Source organism: Danio rerio, chromosome 9, assembly GCF_052040795.2.
Source record: "Danio rerio strain M-AB ecotype USA chromosome 9, GRCz13ab, whole genome shotgun sequence".
NCBI classification, from domain to species: domain Eukaryota; kingdom Metazoa; phylum Chordata; class Actinopteri; order Cypriniformes; family Danionidae; genus Danio; species Danio rerio.
Window position 1 is genome coordinate 51,759,129 of NC_141029.1, and position 18,596 is coordinate 51,777,724.

The 18,596-nt window shown below is 33.5% G+C and overlaps 1 protein-coding gene across 4 annotated transcripts in view; it reads left to right on the top strand.

Moving 5' to 3' along the window:
* The window catches only part of csrnp3 (cysteine-serine-rich nuclear protein 3), a 115,350-nt gene that overhangs the window by 63,491 nt on the left and 33,263 nt on the right, over window positions 1-18,596 (top strand). The window contains exon 1 of one of the 4 annotated variants that reach the window (XM_087268524.1): window positions 11,058-11,255. The exons of 2 other annotated variants lie outside the window; for them this stretch is intronic. The gene's annotated coding sequence lies outside the window, so the exon portion shown is untranslated. Of the gene's footprint in view, window positions 1-11,057; window positions 11,256-18,596 lie in introns of those variants that run through there. One more of the 4 variants, XM_087268522.1, reaches the window with a different exon arrangement.

The window sequence follows — 18,596 nt, forward strand, 5'->3', positions numbered from 1 at the left end:
TAGAGGCAGATTCAAAATTCTATGGGCGGATGGCTGCTTCTCACTCAAGGCTCTTTATGCTAATGAGGGAGATATTTTAACTAATGGGGGGGGCTTTTAATATTTGATGACAAGTACAAACGGATAATGTCACTCAAAGTGTTTCTGCTAACATTTTATCATGTATGATTATCAGAGATGTATAGTAACTACTGTACTTAAGTACTAAAAGGCTGTATTTGTACTCTACTGGAGGATTGTTTTTTTTTTTCCTACTTACACTTTTACTTCAGTACATATTTTCGATGAGTTTAATACTTTTACTCTGATAGATTTTTTTATGTGCTGCATCGTTACTCGTTACAATAACAAAAATGTTATGAATCATTCCAAACCCACTGCTAGAGCAGCCAGCCTGATCTCACGAGGAAACGTAAGTATTTTACGCTTTGTCAGTTTAGTGGCTAATTCGTAGGAGTTCGTATGAGTTCAGTCGTAAGAAAATGTAAAATTTTAAAAAGGAGGCGTGGCACCCAACCCCACCCTTAACCCCAACAGTCATTGGGTGATGAGCAAATCATACTAAATAAGACCAATTAGATCGTACAAATTCATACGAATTCTCCACTAAATCAAAAAGTTACGAATTGCCGTGAGATTGTGTTGGAGCAGCAGATGGCTCTGTCACGGGTTTGAATAACCTGGCTCGTCATCATTCAGACGATCAAAGAACACAGCGCTGCCTGCCTACATTGAGAGCACTTTAGTTTGTTTTCGACATAGAAAACCCAGAAATTCCACCTTCACTTTCAACTGTTCCTGGCGATGAGGAAGAAGACCACCCGTGGCCCTATTTAAAGTCCATGTTTGCATTAGTCAGAGTGAAAAACAATTCATCTAGAATGAAATGCATACTCTGCCTCTCGAAAGATTATGAAATAATGGCCTTCAAAAATTCACTGTCGAATTTAAAGAAACATATCAAGTTAAGATAAAAAATTTAAACACAGCAGTTTGAGCTATCCATAATGGCTAGATAAGTTAACCAACGTTAGCTACTCGCAGTTCATAACATGCTGCGATGTTTACTTAACCTTAACTAGCTAGCTATCATAAAGGCTGTGTCATGCTAAATGATGTTTTTGACGCATATATATATATATATATATATATATATATATATATATATATATATATATATATATATATATATATATATATATATATATATATATAATTATTAATAATAATAATCATAAACCATGTTTCTTTTTGTTCTGCTTATTCACGTTTACTGTTTTTTTTTAACACGATACTTGTACTTTTACTTTTAGTATTTGAGTAGTACATTTTAGAATAAACTACTTGCAATACTTAAGTACAAAAAATGTTGAATACTTTAGTACTTCCACTTAAGTATGGAGTTTAAAGAGCACTTCTACTTCTACTCAAGTCCCTTTTTTTAATAGAGCACTTGTACTTTTTCTAAGTCAGGGTCTCTGGTACTTTATGCATCTCTGTTGATTATAACAAATAGAATAAATAAATTTTTACCAGTAGAAGCTGTTGCATTCATACACTGTTGCCACACAACTGTTTAAACCCTTCATAAAAGTGATTTTTGCATAATAGGTCCCCTTTAAAGCATCTTTTGCTAGTGACAGACTGTTGGAGATCAGAAACTTGAGCAAGTAAAGCTCTCATAAACTTTAATCACTGCAGCTGAGTCATCGCTTCAGGCTTTAAATGGAGTCATTGTTTAAAAATTACATTCATTTTCCTTTGATTTAGTCTCTATTCCAGAGGACACCTCAGCGGAATGAACCGCCAACTATTCCAACATGTTTTACACAGCGGATGACCTTCCCGCTGCAAGCCAGTACTGAGAAACACCCATACACACTCATTAATACACATGCACTATAGCCAATTTAGTTTATTTAATCCACCTAAAGCGCATGTGTTTGGACTGTGAGGGAAACCAGAGCACCCATAGGAAACCCACACCAACACGGGGAGACCACACAAAAATGCCAACTGACTCAGCTAAGACTCAAACCAGCAACCTTCTTGCTGTGAAGTGACAGTGCTAACCACTGAGCCATCGTGCCGCCAGAATGACGCATGATTTTCATTTTTTTCTCTCTGTCTATATTGTCAGTCAGGACTTGGGTTATTATTCTTCCATGCTAGTTTATCAGCAACACTACCGGCACATTAAAAAGCATCCCGTTATTACAAAGCGCTTTTAAAATCCTCAGGCAGCAGAAATAATGACTTTTTTTTTCTTTTTTGGCACCGGGCTTCCATTTTTCATGCTGCCGTCACAGCCAATGATTTGATTTGGAAGCAGACTCCTCATTTGCATATGGCCTAAATATAGTCGGAGGATGTCTATGCAAACAAAGCATAATTTATTTACATTTCTGATATTCTAACATGCCCAAAATCACAAAATGAGACATATATATATATATATATATATATATATATGTATATATATATATATATATATATATATATATATATATATATATATATATATATATATATATATATATATATATATATATATACTGTACATACACACACACACACACAGTTGAAGTCAGAATTGTTAGCCCCCCTGAAATACTAGCCCCTGTTTATTTTTTTTCCCAATTTCTGTTTAACGGAGGGAATATTTTTTAACAAATTCTAAACATGAGTTTTATTAACTCATTTCTAACAACTGATTTATTTTATCTTTGCCATGATGACAGTAAATAATATTTAACTGGATATTTTCAAGACATTTCTATACAGCTTAAAGTGACATTTAAAGGCTTAACTAGGTTAATTAGGTTAACTACGCATGTTAGGGTAATTAGGCAAGTTATTGTATAATGATGGTTTGTTCTGTAGACTATCAAAAAAATAAATAGCTTAAAGAGGCTAATAATTTTGACCTTAAAATGGTCTTAATTACAAACTGCTTTTATTCTAGCCGAAATAAAACAAACAAAACCTTCTCCAGAAGAAAAAATATTATCAGACATACTGTGAAAATTTACTTGCTCTGTTCAACATCATTTAGGAAATATTTTTAAAAGAAGAAAAATCAAATGGAGGCTAAAAATTCTGACTTCACTTGTATATATAAATTAAAAAATGCTGGGTTGTTTTAACCCAGTGTTGGGTTGGGGTCTATAATTAACCTGTTAGTTTACAACAACTCAGGATTTTGTATATATAATGTAAAATAAGATTTTGAGCACTACAGAGCTACCTATCAGGGAGCATCCAAACCATCATTGGACCTCAAAAGTGGCTAATTTTGGAAAGCAGAAACAGAAAATATATTTGTTCTTATTAAAATTAATTCTGAGGAGATATTTGATGTTAAGTACACCATATAAGACACATAATTCATAATTTATTTTTGAAGGACTTAAATATGTACTATTTGAACTAGGGAATCTAATATATATATATATATATATATATATATATATATATATATATATATATATATATATATATATATATATATATATATATATATATATATATATATATATATATATATATATATATATATATATACTGTTTTATATCTTGCCCAGAAACTAAAAGAGAAATAAATATTTTAGATTAATGTAATGGAGCCAATTTGAAAGATATATAAAATATATAAAATATATTATATAAAAGATATATTTTTATGTTAATGTTTTACAGTAAATTTTATGTATATAATACAATACTTTATGATCAACTTTAATTTGAAAATTTTTTCATTAAAACACATTTTCATTTGTGAAATACAAAACTGTTTTGACTAAAATGGTTTGTTACTTGCTATACAAAGGAGGTATGAATCTATCTACAAACAGAAAATTATGACTAAAATTAAATAAAATGAAGAAAAAAAAAAACACAAAAGTTGGTTAATATATATATATATATATATATATATATATATATATATATATATATATATATATATGTATATATATATATATATATATATATATATATATATATATATATATATATATATATATATATATATATATATATATATATATATATAATAAAAAGTAAAAATAAAGCATTCATTCTATTTCTTTTCAGCCTAGTCCCTTTATTAATCTGGGGTCATCAAAACGGAATGAACTGTCGACTTACCCAGCATATAAGTTTTATGCAGCAGATGCCCTTTCAGCTGCAACCCATCACTGGGAAACATCCATAAACTCTCATTCACACACACACTCTACGGACAATTTAGCTTACCCAATTCACCTATAGTGCATGTGTTTGGACTGTAGGGGGAAACCGGAGCACCCGGAGGAAACCCACGCCAACACGGGGTGAACATGCAAACTCCACACAGAAATGCCAACTTACCCAGCCGGGGCTCGAACCAGTGACCTTTTTGCTGCAATCGTGCTACACTGTGACGCCAAGTAAACTATAATTTACTATTAATTTATATTCATCTAAATCAACCTCAGATTTTATTTAAAATTAATTATAATTATTTTATATTTATTTAAAAATGTAATGTTTAAATGTAATATTTAATAAACCTCTTTATTAGATTAAAACACAACTTCAAATCTATAAATGCTTTAAGTTTTTAAATAAATTTGTAACATTTCAGATAAGAAAAATCTCCATTTCCAACACAATCCCACGGCAATTCGTAACTTTTTCATTTAGTGGCTAATTCGTATGAATTCGTACGATCTAATTCGTACAATTTAGTACGATTTGCTTATCCCCCAATGATGGTTGGGGTTAGGGGTGGGGTCAGGTGCCTCGCCTCCTTTTTAAAATCGTACCATTTCGTACGACTGAACTAGTACGAATTAGCCACTAAACTGGCAAAACGTAAAATACTTACGTTTTCTCGTGAGATCAGGCTGCCATTTCTTTCATCTTGTGTGTATCATCCTCATCTGGTATTTTTCCATTATGCTTGCGAAATGTAATATGGGACTGAGTTCGGCACCAAGGTTACATGCTTAATAAAGCAAATATAAGATTGAAAAAACATACAACAAACCTCCTCACACCGAGCACACTTAAAATGCAACCGACGTAGGCAGCTCACTATGTTTTGGAACAGAGCCTCGGAGTCTGTGTGTGTGTGTGTGTCTACTGCCAGTCATATGTTTTGCATCTTTACGTAATGGATCTCCTGGTATGAGATCCCATAAGAAAGAAAGAGAGGGAATGCAAATTAGACATGACTGTTATACAATAGGCAGCATTCCAAGATAAAGCGGAAAACGAGAGGGAATAATTAGATTTTTTTTTTGCCGAAATCAAGCTCTGAGCCATTCAAGACAGTTTATTCTGCTCACTAATAGGTCACGGACCCGCAAGGCCATGGATTTCAGACAGGATAAACATTTTACATGGAAGAAAAATGAAGTAGTGTTTGATTATTTTGAACCGATATGCTGGAAGCCGTAACTCGCTACTGTAATTCTGCAGAACGTCACAAAGCCTTCGAATGTTTCAGCTTTCCCACAAATCAGATCATAGCACACAAGCTCTACTGTCTCTCAAGACGTTTCCCGCAAGAAATCCTGGTCCAGGATAAATCCATCTGTGGCCAGAAACACCGTCAGAGCTCTGATTTAAACCTTTATTAAATCCAAAACACACACACAAGCGCTTCCCTCCTCAAGCCAGCTGCCTTGCCACTAAAATGCTCATAAATGCTTTAAAACGCGCTATGAAATCTGTTATAGGTGGGATTAAGCACTTTAAAATGAACGATCGGCGCTTAAATGTTCTTTATTTGAAGGATTTGCTGATTTAGAGGCTTCTCGCTGGTGTTTTAAGTAAGTTGAAATACAGTATACTTAGCAGGATTTAAACAAACTGATAATAAATGATTAATTCGGTTTATTACAATCTAGTTGCTTGTTTAAACTACTTATTTAAAATGAACTGAAGACAATAATTGAGATTTTTTAAAGGCAGCTTAATTGTTTTATGTGTTAAATCCACATAAACTTGTTAAGTTAACTTGATCGATTTGTGTTGGAACAACATGATTGAATTGTAAGGAGCCTTGGATGTTTTACAGAGCACTGATGTACAATAGCCAGAGGGTTTGGTGTGTAAATAGACCATTTTGAGGGATGTAAACAGTAACAGGGTCTCTGCAGATATGATAATGTCAAATTTAAGACCTTTTAAGACCTTTTTAAGACCATTAAGTATTAAATTTAAGACCTATATCGCAATATCAAAAACACGCGAGAGAAAATGTAAAAGCACAAAATTAGAGGTAAAATAACGTTATTTAAATTGAACAGTACTAAAGTCAGGTTAAATGCACCATTGAACTACAGAAAACATCTTAATGCAGATTTATACTCTCACCTGGCACCGCACAACTCACGAAACGGATTATTTATACTTTTAAACGGATTTTAAATGGCTTTTATACTTGACACATTCACCATTGAGATATTTTTTTTTAAATGACAGGGGGCGGTCCAAAAAAACAGAAAGTAAAATCAGACGAATAAAAAGATAATCATTATCATTGAAGATGTTTTTGGGGGCCTCTTTTTTGTTTTAACAAACTTATCCCTCAGGTTTTTCCAAAGTTTTACAAAAACTTTCCTTCTTTCCCATGGCTTTTACAATTTCTAGCCAATAATTATTGGTCATTCTGGCAAGCAGATATGTAACTGTGATAGAAAATAGGTAAAATTAGGTGATTAGTTATTATAGCCTACTGTACTATTCACTTTTCAAATAAATCCCACTATCAATCCCATTTTATCAGTAAAATAAAGTGAACTAGTGTCTGCTGTACAGTGTTTTGTAAAGTACAGTCAAGTACTTCAATTACTCTGTTGTGGTAATACTATAGTTGCTATGGTAACACAACAAGTGTATTAAAAACAAACTACCCAGTGCTTTAGTTTTTTTTTTTTTTTACAATATAGGGTATATTTTTCTACAGTTCAACACACTTTACTGTAGTAAAACTACACTGTATTTCATTTTATCAGTTCACTATTCTTAATACTACAGTATGCTGAAGCATCTCTGGAGAGCAAAAGCACACAAGGAGTCCGGCGGAGCGAGAGCAGATCATTCGCGATTAGTGTTTTGAGAGCTCGCAAGCAGTTTTGCCCATGAACAAAGGAAACCGGCGCGTGAGCAGAGATTCGCTCTCTCGTATTACAGCGCTCCCGACTTATAAAACTGCGCTTGCGACATTTGTCAGTGAAATAACGGCATACTCTGCCAGCCAAAATCATGTCACGCGCACTCAAAGCGAACTTCCGCAAACACAGCGATGTCACATGAGGAGTTTAATATCAGAAAGCTGATTGGCTATTGCAAGTTGACCTTTTTGTAGTTTTAATACCGCAAATTACAATTGGACTAGTGAATTAAAGAACTACAACACCCCAAAAACCTAGCAACAACAACAAAAATAATTTAAATGGGCATTAGATGTAGCGTTACATGGACAAAAATAAGACCTGTGCAAAAATATTTAAGACCTAGAACAGCAAATTTAAGAATTTTTAAAGCCATAAATTTTGATTTTTTAATTTAAGACTTTTTAAGACCCCACGGGGACCCTGAGTAACAGTGGTCCTAATGTATTTCCTGTTTTACATTTTTACCATAGCTTCCGATATTAGTTACACATACTGATAAATAATGTTAAGACACACAGTAAAAAATAAACTGTTGAGAAAACATATAAAAATACGACAACTTAATGCAGTACGAACTTTGAATAGTCTCAACAACTGTTTTTTAGTTTTTCTCTGTAACAATTTTTTGTTCAGCTGACATAATTTTGTTTATTTATGCAATGTTGATTATTGTATTTTACTAATAAAGATATTCTTGTCACATCAACTAAAGCAACAGTTACATTGTTAAATGTACAATTAAATTGTTACATTTTTATCATTCATAAAACATCAAATTTTATTTTTCAACAAAAAATGATGCGCAATATAGAGATTGAAATAGGATTTGCCATAACTTCAATTGCTGGCTGCTGAAATCCTGACTTAATTACAGCACATCCGAATGCTCGCTCTTTACCGCAGTGACCAGTGTCACACAACGCTGCAAGCTAAAATCAAAGTGTTTTGACACAGCGTTTATTCGGCCTCTAATAGCTGGATGACCACACGCCCTGTTTGTGTTTTCTGTGCGTTTATGTGCCATCAACTGGAAGGATTTCCTGAAGAAAGCACTGTAATGCTAACATTAATGATCGCTTCACAGCTTCACTCCCAGGAGCTTTCCGAACTAATTTAGACACACTCTTAACCCAAATTCAGGCTTTATTTACTGATCACGAGGAGGACTGGGCCATATAGGGAGCTATAATCATTGTATTGCTTGGATATTCGAGATACATGTGGGTCAAAGATGAAAAGGGAGGTTTTAAAGCATCAAAAAAGATGGGATTTCAGCTTTAAATAAATAAATTAAATATCAGACATATTTGCGCTGATTTACAGGCTACTAAAATGTCATTCAGTGCAACTATTTGTGTATAATATAAATATAAATATAACTAGCATTATCAGGCTTGTTTAGAACAGGAGCCATAATTAATAATAATTATTAAAAGACTCTATTTGGCTGATTGGTGGCAGAGTGGGTAGCACGTTAGCCTCACACCAAGAAGGTTGCTGGTTCGAGCCTCAGCTGGGTCAGTTGGTGTTTCTGTGTGGAGTTTGCACATTCTCCTCGTGTTCGCGTGGGTTTCCTTCAAGTGCTCCGGTTTCCCCCCACAAGTCCGCAGACATGCGCTACAGGTGAATTGGTTAAGCTAAATTTTCTGAAGTGTATGTGTGTGAATGAGTGTTTATGGATGTTTCCCAGTGATGGGTTGCAGCATGAGGGGAATCTGCTGCATAAAACATATGCTTGATAAGTTGGCGGTTCATTCCGCTGTGGCTACCCCAGATTAATAAAGGGAGTAAGGGATTATATATATACATATATATTATATCATGATGCTACTGTGTTTTTTAATATGAATAATTTAATTTAATATTAGAATGATTTACTGAAATGATTCAGAGACATGAATCAGACATTTCAGCTCCCGTACTGTGTTTGGAAATGCTCGTGTTTCTGGCGAGCGCGTCAAGTATAAAAGCCTTTACAGTTCTGTGCGCACTCAGTAGAGGCTCGAGCTAAGCGCACACACATAGCTCGCAACAAAGACTAACGAACGCAACAAGTTGTTTTCTTATATAAGTGGAAATACAAGCAATCTGACTGAGTGAGAGTATCTTTCAAATGTGCATTAACTGCAATGCAAAGTTTTGATTGCCTAGCTGCTAACGGTAACATCATCCACATCGCTATGTCAGCAGTCAATCGCCTAAATTAGTATAACATTAATAGTTAAATAAACGCATTCGGTTACAATGAAAACAGTATTGTTTTGCGTAAGCTTTAATAAATCTTAAACATTAAAAATGCTTTTACATCAGCTGTATTTACAAACATAGCCTGTTAATAGCGTAATCTAATAATAAACTATGCTTATTAAGAAATTGTAAAAAAAAATAAATAAATAAAAAGCTCATTTTTACACTTGCCAGATTGGGCGGCTTTAAAAAGACGCAGGCGGGTATAGAAAAAATGAGCGGCTTTGCAACAGTCTATCTACGACCATAACCACCCTACGGTTGCTGGGAATGAGCTTTTTACAGTGTCTGCTATAATGTTAATGTTGTTTTTGGTGTGTTTACATTAATGAATATGGCCACTGTGTAAATGCACAGTACTATTACGATCTTATTGCCACGTATTATCGTTATGATAACATACTATATGCCTTCAGTGGTTTCCTGAAGATAAATACCAAAAAATAACACAACTGGAATCACTACACCAGTCGCGATCGTCTGATCTCACATGAAGCAGGAGATCGCGAGGACATGTGATGACGTGTGCAGGTGCTGTAGTGCTGTCCCAATTCTTAGGGGTACATTTTGAAGCCCTTCCCCTTAACCCTCGGTTGTAAGGGCCAAGGGGAAAGGTAAGGGGTAGGGGTACAAAACTAGAATTGGGAGTGGGCCTAAGTATATTTTCTGTTTTCTTCTTACCTCCTCTACCCTTTGATGCAGCAGCAGAATTTAAACCTTTCGAGAATATTTCAGGCTCTGATTTTAGATCCCTTTTTTTTTGCTGTCTTGGAGATTTACAGCAATGCCTTACCTTTTTTTTACGGCCCATCTCTGTTTGTTTGACATTCTTGTAAGATTTTGATTACGTTCGCGTAACCTCTTATTGGGTCGGCCCCCCTCAAAACCAGCCGACCGTCACGATCAGACCAAATGCCTAACATTTAATTATTATAATTATAATTGTAATTATTATTACTATTATTATGATCATAATTATCCTCATAATATACACATTATGCAAGAGATAAAAGCTGCCTGCATGTTAAAACAAAAGTAATTTTATTCTTAAAAACTGACCGGCCCTTCTGGCATTTGCCAGAATTGCCAGATGGTCAATCCGGCCCTGCCAATAAGAGAACCATAAAGTACCGAACCGATAAGCGGTATCGATAAAAGTAGTAATATCGTTACAACCCTAACGATACCCATACCTAGCTGTTTGTGTGTGTGTGTGTTTGTGTGGTTCTCCATATGTTTTTGAAAAATATTCAATAATGTGATCCATGAAAAAGTAACTAGTCCGATTACGAGATATAGAGTAGTTTACTCCGATTTCAAGCACTTGATTTTTAAAGAAAGATTACATATAAACTGTACCGAGTGCACTTTCTGTGTGTGTTTGAGTGTTTTTGGCTCATTGCCGTGTGCCCTGGTTCACCTCTACAGACGATGTTTCTGCGCCGGTGATGGACTGTCTGTTTTCCTCTCTGCCTCCCTCTGATGATGGTAAAAATATCTGCAGACAGCAGGAGCACTGCTCTCTCTCTCTCTCTCTCTCTCTCTCTCTCTTTTTCTCTTGGTCTCTCTCTCTCTCTCTCCAGCATGTGATCTGTCAGGCAGGCGTCGCTGTGCCTCCGCGGCTGCAGCTAATGAGTCTTTGTGTGGCTGGTGTGAGCGAGTGTGCGCTGTGTTTTCTGCTAGCGGCGCTGGATTCGGGAGTGTGTGTTTCTCCGGTCTGATGGAGGGCCTTCATTCAGCTCGTCTGTGGTGCTGCTGGTGGACGCAGGTTGGTGGATTTGGAGGTGAAAGCAGGACTCGTGGGCTGTGTTTGTGTTCTGGCCTGATGGGGAATCTGAGGTCAGTTTATGTGAGCGTTCACTGCTGTGACCTGAGGGATCGCTGGGGATGAGGAGATGCTTGTAGAAATGTTCAGCTGGTGATGATTGCTGTAATGCAGTTGTAATGCGGTTGATTTGTGAGGCAAACTGGTTAAGATGAAGAACTTGTTGTTAAGGGACTGTTTACAGTTGCCAAGGCAATATGGCAACCGTCTGCATTAAAATGTGAAAATGTTAAACATGATTAATGAAACATGATGGATGTGCGTTCATCTATCTATCTATCTATCTATCTATCTATCTATCTATCTATCTATCTATCTATCTATCTATCTATCTATCTATCTATCTATCTATATATATATATATATATATATATATATATATATATATATATATATATATATATATCTGTCTGTCTATCTGTCTGTCTGTCTGCCTTTCTGTGTCTGTCTGTCTGTCTGTCTGTCTGTCTGTCTGTCTGTCTGTCTGTATGTATGTCTGTCTATCTACCTATCTACCTATCTACCTACCTATCTGTCTGTCTGTCTGTCTGTCTCTCTGTCTGTCTGTCTGTCTGTCTGCCTTTCTGTGTCTGTCTATCTGTCTATCTGTCTATCTATCTATCTATCTATCTATCTATCTATCTATCTATCTATCTATCTATCTATCTATCTATCTATCTATCTATCTATCTATCTATCTATCTATCTATCTATCTATCTATCTATCTATCTATCTATCTATCTATCTATCCAGTATTTGAAGTTGTTGTTATTGTTATTATTTTTAATTATGATTATTTGTGTCCAACTTCTAAGTAAAACAATACAACAATTATTTGAACTAAAAAAATGTTGAGATAGATGGTTTCTCAAATTATTATATTTCGGCTTAGTCCCTTTATCAATTTGTGGTCGCAACAGGAGAATGAACCGCCAACTGATCAAGCATGTTTTACGCAGCGGATGCTCTTCCAGCTGCAACACATCTCAGGGAAACATCCACACACTCATTCACACTCATACACTACACTATGACAATTTAGCCTACCCAATTCACCTATATTGCATGTGTTTGGACTGTGGGGGAAACCGGAGCACCTGGAGGAAACCCACGTGAACAGTGAGAACATGCAAACTCCACACAGAAATACCAACTGACCCAGCCAAGCTCGAACCAGCAACCTTCTTGCTGTGAGGCAACAGCACTACCTACTGTGTCACTGCGTCGCCCTCATATTATATTATATTATATTATATTATATTATATTATATTATATTATATTATATTATATTATATTATATTATATTATATTATATTATATTATATTATATTATCATGTGATTGTATTGACATATATAATAAGATTGTACTTTAATAAATATTTTTAATATTAAATAATTTTAATATTTTAATAATATTAATATTTAATAAATAAAATATATATATAGATTAATTAAACATGGATATTCCCAAAATGTGCATTATTAAACAACTGTTTAAATATAATATTTAAGTAGATAAATCAAATATTTTTAATATAGTTTATTCCTAATTAGGTATCATCACATGATTATTATTATATATAACTTTTTATAGATTAATTAAACATAGATTTTACCAAAAATGCATTATCACACACTTATATTAATACAGAATACTTTTTATAGAATAAATATAATGAAAACAATATATTACTGCTTTAATATAAAATATTACAATAATAAACCTTTAGAATAGAATGATTTAATATATCTTATGTTTATTTCCCAGACAATATTACGTTAAATTACAGTTGATTTAAATAAATAGAAATTATTTTAAAAAATTTAGATGATAATATAAAAAAATAATGCTGGGTTGTTGTAACCCAGTGTTGGGTCAAATATAGACAAATCAAACCATAGGGTTAAAAAAATTGTCTAATAAATTTAACTGAAAGAAATTAGGCCAACGTTGGGTTTGTTCATAGTTGACCCAATGTTGGCTTACAACAACCCAGCATGTTTAGAGTGTATGAAGCTTCTGTATGCTGTAACTGCATTGTAACAAATAAAGCTGGTGTGATATACAGAATTGTGATCATTCTGCTATACTCTATGCATCGCTCCTCCTCTAGTTCATCCAGATTTGTATTGATCTCTATATGCGGTCAGTTCTGCATGGACGTGTGTGTGTTTTTTTCTCCATGTACACACTGTGTTTTACTGAGCTCGTCCGGGGAGTGGCTGTTTTTGTCTCTGCTGGGTTTTGCTGCAGGATTTTCACTTGTAACATGCTGCAAGTGTGCTGTGGAAAACTACAGCAGCTAAAAGAAGACAAAGAGCGAGAGATGTAGAGGAGAAATAACCAGCTCCGTCTCTCTCTCTCTCTCTCTCTCTCTCTCTCTCTAGTACAGCAGTCAGATCCGGTTACCTTGGGTTAGCCGGAGACGTCATGCCCATTCATTGTGGCAAGACATGAGGGAAAGTTGCCTCTCTCGCTGTATACTGGATCTTAAACATTTACTGTTTTAAGGCGAGACGCTGCAGCCAAAAACACTGTTTCTTCAAGTACCTGTCAGTTCTGAAATTAAGCTTTAAAGTTGACCTACTATGCAAAAATCCCTTCCATAAGGAGTTTAAACACAGTTGTATGGAAACAATGTGTAATAATAGCTGTCTCCAATTGTAAAAATGAATTCATTCTATCACATTTGATGAAAACAGTCTGCAGAAACACTTTGATTGACATTCCCCCTTTGTACATGTCATCAGAGGGGGAAGCCCCGCCCATTAGTGACCATCTCTCCCTCATTTGCATAAAGAGCCCTGAGTGAGAAGCTCATGTCTGCCAGAGTTTTGACCTGCTGAGGATAATGTCAGTAGTCTTGTTTTGAATCTGCCACTATGGTGATGCATAGGCATTTGTTGCTCCGCCCTCTTTTGAAAAGAGCACAACCTCATTTAAATTTAAAGTGACAGTCACACAATTTGGATCAAAGCCTAAAAGGGTTGGTTTCAAAAGTTATAAAACATTATTTGTGGGGTATATTGAGCTGAAATTTCACATACACACTACAATTGGCAATTTGTTCCAGCCCTCCAAATAGTGTGACCAAGTCATCAAAAATACGCAGAGCGCGAGTCACCATAAGCAAGTGGTGCGGGCAGCTGAAAACATTTGCATTGATATCGTCAGTAGGGATGCAACGATTAGCCGATTTAACTATTAACTGCTTTTTAATTTGTCACAGGTAATTAAAAAATAAAGGCTTCTAAGCCGCATTTCTGTTGCATTGTTGTTGTAGATAAAATATGATATTTTAGGCTAATAAACACGCATTAGCCTACAAAAGTGGTACTCTTAAAGGGATAGATCATCCAAAATCCAAAACCTTGCCTTTATTTACTCACCATTCATTTATCTTAAAGTTTTTTCTTCTTCTGTTGAACATAAAACTGTTGAAGAAAGCTGGAAACCTATCCGCTTGTTAAGTGTGACGTCATGCGAAGCTGCTTTCGGGTCCAAGTGCTCTATTCAACTGAATGGGGAGACTCATGAAATGGTAATAATAAACGTTTACAAAGCGATTTAATGCTTTCGAAAATGACGATCGCAATATATATGTACATGCCTAATATCCGATGGCCAGAAAGTGATTAATTTTTTTTATAAATTGTAAAAATTTTGGTATTTGTTATGCAGCAAGCCCAGAGATTGTTGCGTACACTATGACTTTATGTAAAATTAACTTTAATGTGTGATAGGAATAAAACGTGATCATAAACGAATGATTTCTCCACTCAAATGAATGTAACGGCTTGGACCCGGAAACAGTATCACATACGTCACAAACACGTCACCACCTAACAAGCAGATAGCCATCCAGTTCCATAGCATTTGCCTTTTTTTCTACTGTGCATGTCAATGGTTATGGTTTTCTAACATTTTTTATATATCTTCTTCTGGGTTCAACAGAAAAAAAAGGTTTAGTACTACTTGATGGTGAGTAAATAGTGAGTAAATAAAAATTTTGAGGTGAAAAATCCCTTCAACGCAATCGATCAATTGGGAAGCTATGGTGAAAGCTACTACTATTATTATTATTATTATTATTATTATTATTATTATTATTATTATTATTATTATTTACACTAATCACACACAGTGTCTTCCCTTAAAGCTGTTGAAAAACTGAATAATAATGTCAGATTTTTGCAGCATAACGATTTCCTCTCAGTGATTTCATTGATGAATTCTCTCTGATTACAGATGAGCGTTTATTTTCTCATCTCGAGTGTGCCTGTGTGCTCTATGCTACACAAATGATAAAAAGAGGCAAAATGACTCTCAAATGTGAAATTCAGTATTTGTGTGAGTGTATTAGCGTCACCATGGCAATCGGCGAGCAGCGCGGCATCCGCTGAGGACGGAAAACGCGAATGGATTTTCAACAAGGGGAACTAATTATGATGATTACAAGAAAATTGACTTACATTGTGTCTCCAAAACTAGAGAAGCCATTTCCAATTATTGCAGAGCTCCTGCATCTCGCCGGACCGCTGGGGGAAACAGCAGGACTCAAAACAGATCCAGGGGTCAGATCAAGGGAATTTTCTGTGCGTTTAGGAGCGATGTTTCTCCATCCTGTGCTTGAAAGCGAGGAAAGTCTGTGACATTTGGAGAAAGATAACTGTTAGTGTTTTTAGTCAAGTCACAGGGACATGCACCTGTAAGCTCTTTGTTTCATGCACTCGTTTTCCGCCCATTTACAGCTTGTTTTAATATAATTCAAATCAAATCCAATCGAATCACTTTTATTGTCACATAAAAGTGATTTGATTTGATTTCAGTACAGTTCAATACAAGTGCATTTGCAAAGATGTTAATATGTTGGTTTAGGGGTTTTGGTGAGCAAAAGTCTACAACTACACTAATAAATAATTGTTATAGACTCAAAATAGACATATATATATATATATATATATATATATATATATATATATATATATATATATATATATATATATATATATATATATATATATATATATATATATATATATAAGACACAGGCACACTCGAGATGAGAAAATAAACACTCATCTGTAATCAGAGAGAATTCATCAATGAAATCACTGAGAGGAAATCGTTATGCTGCAAAAATCCATGACATTATTATTCAGTTTCAACAGCTTTAAGGGAAGACACTGTGTGTGATTAGTGTAAATAATAATAATAATAATAATAATAAAAATAATAATAATAATAATAGTAGTAGTAGTAGCTTTCACCATAGCTTCCCAAATTGATCAATAGCATTGATGGAATTTTTCACCCTAAATTTTTAATTTTACTCACTATTTACTCACCATCAAGTATGTATATATATATATATATATATATATATATATATATATATATATATATATATATATATATATACATATATATATATATACATATATATATATATATATATATATATATATATATACATATATATATATATATATATATATATATATATATATATATATATATATACATATATACATATATATATATATATATATACATATATATACATATATATATATATATATACATATATATATATATATATATATATATATATATATACATATATATATATATATATATATATATATATATATATATATATATATATATATATATATATATACATATACATATATATATATATATATATATATATATATATATACATATATATATACATATATATATATATATATATATATATATATATATATATATATATATATATATATATATATATACACATATATATATATATACATATATATATATATATATATATATATATATATATATATATATATATATATATATATATACATATACATATATACATATATATATATATATATATATATATATATATATATACATATATATATATATATATATATATATATATATATATATATATATATATATATATATATATATATATATGTATATATATATATATATATATATATGTATATATATATATATATATATATATATATATATATATATATATATATATACACACATACACACACACAAACATATATGTGTGTGTGTGTGTGTGTGTGTGTGTGTGTGTGTGTATATATATATATATATATATATATATATATATATATATATATATATATATATATATATATATATATATATATATATATATATATATACATTTATAGCTGATGCAGTGGTGCAGTAGGTAGTGCTGTCACCTCACAGCAAGACGGTCGCTGGTTCGAGCCTCGGCTGGGTCAGTTGGCGTTTCTGTGTGGAGTTTGCATGTTCTCTCTGTGTTCGTGTGGGTTTTCTCCGGGTGTTCCGGGTTCCCCCACATTTCAAAGACATGCGGTACAGGCGAATTGGGTAGGCTAAATTGTCCGTAAGAGTGTGAATGAGTGTGTATGGTTGTTTCTCAGAGATGGGTTGGGCTGGAAGGGTGCTGGATGAAAAAATGTGCTGGATAAGTTGGCGGTTCATTCCGCTGTGGCGACCCCAGATTAATAAAAGGACTAAGCTGAAAAGAATTTATATATATATATATATACACACACACACACACACACACACACACACACACACACACACACACACACACGGCCGTAGTGTATGAGCGTATGAATGTGAACGGGCTTTTTTCTAGTGGTACAGAGGAATCAAATATCATATGAACATACAGTCATACATTTAAAAATGCAATAAATATGCTTAATATATGAATATGATAACATATAGCCTATATTTTCAGCTGTTGATACTTGACATTTAAGTACAGAAAGTTTTTTTTTTTTACTTTAAGAACAGTAACCTATCATTTTTTTTTAACTTTTAAAAGCACATTTTAAATTTAAATGTTGACATTTTTTAACAAATAAGCGCAGTACAGGGTTCGCAGTAATGTTCAAACAATTTATAATGTTTAAAGTGGCTGACAATAATACTCTTAATAATAGGAATTAATCCACCTCATTTTTGAATTATTACACACACACACACACACACACACAAACACACACGAGTACAATTTGCTTAATTTACATGTATTTCTATTGTTTAATCAGATTTAACATAAATACATGACATATAACATCTAATACAACGTATTATCTTATAGCCATAGTGAGAACACTGCCTACCAGAAACAAGTAGTTTCAAGAAGACTCGTGAGATTGCACCTTAAAGGGAGCCTAATACTGTATTTGGGCTTGTAGTACAGCTCATAGTGCAGTGCAGCATTCAGAGGATTGTGTTTCTCCAGGTCGACAGTAGGTGCAGTCAGTGTGTCTGTGGAAAACAG